The sequence below is a fragment of the Castor canadensis genome, chromosome 12 (assembly GCF_047511655.1).
Source record: "Castor canadensis chromosome 12, mCasCan1.hap1v2, whole genome shotgun sequence".
Lineage (NCBI taxonomy): Eukaryota > Metazoa > Chordata > Mammalia > Rodentia > Castoridae > Castor > Castor canadensis.
This window is the reverse complement of record NC_133397.1, coordinates 3625543-3629761: the sequence shown is the minus strand read 5'-3', so window position 1 is coordinate 3629761 and position 4219 is coordinate 3625543.

Genomic DNA, 4219 nt, shown 5'->3' with positions numbered 1-4219 from the left:
TGGGGGGGGTTGCACCAGTGGGAGGGGGAGGATATAAGGAAAGGGTGCAGGAGGGTGAAAATGGTGGAATATTATGCACTCATGTATGAAGATGGAAAAATGAGACCTGTTGAAACTGTTCCAGTAATGGGTGGGGGTGGTAAGGGGTTGGAGGAAAATGACGGAGGTGATGAATTCAACTATGATATATTGGAAGAACATTTGTAAATGTCACAATGTACTCCCAGTACAATAATAATAAAAACAAATTTTACAAAAGGAAAAAAAACCTACAGAAACAATAAGTCATTGCTTCTCTTATAAATTGAGTACAGAAAAATTAGGAAATACAAAAATCAATTATTTTACATGCAATTTAAAACTACAACCCACACAGGGACATCACTGCTGATAGTGTGATGTTTCCCTTTAAGAAAGACTAAATTAATATCACAATGGGTTTTTTGTAGCTGCTATATTTTTTCAAATTGCTATTAAAAAGACTAAATAGTTCTGTACTTCTTCCAGGACTGCATGGGTAGGTCCATTTTATTGCATAAATATTTATTGTGTATGTATGTGCACTTGTGATTGGGTATTAGCATGTTTTGATTTGATAGTAAAATTGTAATTCTCTGATTTCTAGTGAAGATAAGGTTTTATTTTGGCCAGTCTTGCTGATCCTCTAGGCGTCTCTCAAATACCCTGTACCAATTTCGAAGTCATCCGCAGTGGCCCACTGTTGCTTGGCCCTCACCAGTCTACAGTAAGAAGTGTGCAGTCTGCAGCCCACCAACGGACAGACACTGGCGTTCCCTCGTGTTCAGTAAGGTCCCTCGTCTCTTTCCCCTAGGTGTAGTCACCGCATCACAACATAACACAGCCATTCTGCTATGGGCCTCACAGGACCTTTGTTGATTTCAAATGGTTTGTCCTGTGACTGATGGACTTGTGCGATTCTCCCTGCAACTTCCTGTTAAAGAGTAAGATGTGCTTTTTAGGTAAAAGAAGAATTTGATGGGGCTTTACACTATGCCTCTGTTTTAGTTTTACTTTTGAACGACTATGACCTGAACTCAAGGCACTGAGGGGTCTGACTATCTCAAGAAGCAGGCTGCCACTGCCTCAGCCTAAAGCTTAGGCTAGCTGTCCAGTGATCCGCTCTGCCACCTGGGGAGCCCCGTATCTGTTTGTTCTGTTAAATGAGGCCTTGGAGTGACAGGCGATGGATAGAGATGAATCTGATCCTAGGTGTCCCGTTCTACTAATGTCTACATGTGTGCGTGGCACTGTGCTGGCCTCTCCCACCCCTTAAGTCACTGGATGTCATCTTTTGTCCATCTGCAAGTTCCCACCTTCTGTCCTCTTCACCCCCCATGATGTCAGCTCTGAGTTTCAGCTTCTTAACCCTGCTACCTTGACAAACTAACTTAAGGATCACCATGGAATACAGATGGAGGGTCCCCATGCTGTGGTCATTCCAACTCTTTAGATAGGAGGTGTGGGGCATGCATTTTAATCACACTCACTGTTGCCCTTCATAGAGCGGGTTTCTTTAATTTGTCTTCATCTAAAGAGGTCATGATGTGAAATTTCAGCACAGCACGGTATCAGCAGAGCTTGGAGGGGAGGTGGTGCTTCCAAGCGCTCAGTGAAGAAAATAAGGTGAGGAGCTTGTCATATGCAGCTTCTGCGTCCAGGGTCTCAATATCTTTTTTGGGGAGATTGGGGGGAGTGATGCCTGGGGTTTGAAATTAAGGCTTTGTGGCTGCAAAGCAGGCACTCTACTGCTTGAGCCACAGTCCAGTCCTATAGTTCTGCATTTCTAGCAGGTTCCCACGTGGTGTTAGCACAGCTGGGTGTGTGGGGGTCAACTCTGGGAATGGGAAAAAGAATGGTTGTGACTTTGGGTTCAAAATATTTCATCACTTATTAATTTTAACTGTAAGCAAGTCATTTAACCTTTCCAAACTATAGTGTGCTCTTATGCAATGTGTATTAGTCATGGTACCTACCTCCCAGGCACTGTGGAAGTAGACAAACATGTAAATATTTTCTTGATTTGGACCCTACTAATTCCTCAAATGTTTAGTGGAGGTCACTGTTTGAACCCAAGGGACCCACATCCTGTCCTCAGCAGACCGTGCAACCTAGACACTACAATGCCTCTCTACCAGACTTCCTAGGATTTCCTATTTTTTACGTGTTGGTATGCTTCTCTTGAAAGTTTCAATGTATGGAGCAAAAACAGACTCCAGGGCACCTGCCTGAGAAACTTAGATCAGTACAGAATACAGACATTTCTCTAGAAGTCTTGACAAATCCCCAAGTCAGGCATGGGTTTCACCAGAGTCCTCTTCCCTGTCTTCCTTAGTGTGGGAAGCAGTCCTCAAGTGTCAAGGAAAATGAGCACTGTGGAGCAATGGGTTCTCTTTGCCTTTTAAATAAGGAAAGTGGTCCAGACACCTTAATGCCCCATTGGTGCCATTAGGGCAACTCCCAGGTGGCAGAAGTTGGGACCAGCATCATGTGGAGGTGGACTGTACTCCCTCCCTCCTCATTTTGAGCACTCTTAGGTTTGCATAAGCACTTAGCTTGCTCTTCCCGAGGTTCTAAAATACTAATGCCAGTGTGTGAACGTGAGAATGAAGATGCATCTTCAGCTGAGAATTGTGTAAAATGCAATGTACAGTTCTGGGAGACTGCTTGCCAGCACTCGGGATTTTAGAGCAGAAGTTGGAGCCCTCCATGGCCAGCACAGAGCTCGTGGACAGCAGCGTTCCAGTGCACTCCATAAAAGTTCTGTTGGTTTTTAGAAATGTGCAACTAACACCAGCTTCCTTACTTCTGAAACAGGTATTTTATTGAGTTGTAGTGGAGGCAAGGTACCAAATAATTAAGATAAATTGTTCTCTGCTCTTAATAAGGTCCACCATTTACCAAGAGCTTACCACGATGAAAGACACTGTTGCTAATTAATTATCTCAAAGCAATGTTGGAATCTATTGTGCAGATGGAGAAACTGAACTAGAGAGGCTAAAACACTTGTCCAGAGCCACAGCCACCTAAGCAGTCAGGCACACACTTAGGGTGAGAAGCAAGGCAGAGTCGATTGTGTCATCTCTGTGCCCCACAGGGCTGCTCAGCCTCCAGTGTGCCTCAGTCACCCTCCAGGCTTGGAGCACACAGATCACTAGGCCACTCTCGGGGACTCTGAGGAGCCCTGTCTGGTTTAAGGACCCCCCCCACCAGGTGAGCCTATTGTGGCCCCAGGAAACATACCTGTAGGACAAACTGCTTTACTCCCAAGTTCTTTATTGTATTGTGGCCAAATAATAAAAAATTTACTGTTTAAACTATTTCTCTGGGTAGAGTTCAAGAGATCCATTTCCTGAATGTCTTATCTTTCCAAGACGAAACTCTGTTCCCATTCAACACCAATTCCCTGTTCGTCTTCCTCCCAGCCTCTGGGCACCACCACCCTACTTCTTGCCTCTACAAACTTGGCTATTGTAGGAACCTCATACAAGTGAACCCACAAAACTTGTCCTTTTGTGACTGGCATGTTTTGTTTAGCAGTGTCCTCCATCCATGTGGTGGCCCGTGTCTGGATTTCTTTTCATTTTATGGCTGAGGAACAGTCTTGGCATGCACTCACCAGGCTGGCTTTGTCTGCCTGAGAGTGGAGCATGTCTCTCCAGGACTAGGCCGTAAAAGCCCTCGCTTTCCTGGGAGGCCTTGACAGGGTTCTGGGGACATGGCAGTCCCGCACATTGTGGCTGCAGCCTTGGGGGTCCCTCCCTCCCTGACAAGTAGACTTATTCCTGTGTTCCCTTGCTATCCTGATTTCCCGAAGCAAAAGACTTACGCTGATGGAAAGACAGCTCTTTCCTTCAGGTTGGATGTGATGCTGAAGTGTTCATGGAAACTGTTTGTAAAGACAGTTCTAAGACTGTTTTGTGATGTCTCAAACAGTATTTTAAAGCCTTGAGAAAGGCTGTCTTTGGAGACTTGTGAAAGACTGGCTGTGAGGTTTTCTCCTTGTTTTTAAATTTCTGCTGAATATTCTTTGTTAAATATTGAAGTGGATAAACAAAAGTGCTTATTTGTAAGATTTTCCCTCATCGTTGTTCTCCTGGTATTCTGGCCAAAGGGTGGCTATCACTGAGTTTTTACATTAAGTAAAGGACAAAATCAGTGCTGGTGACAATGGCCTGTAGTTGAAATGAATGACAGATTT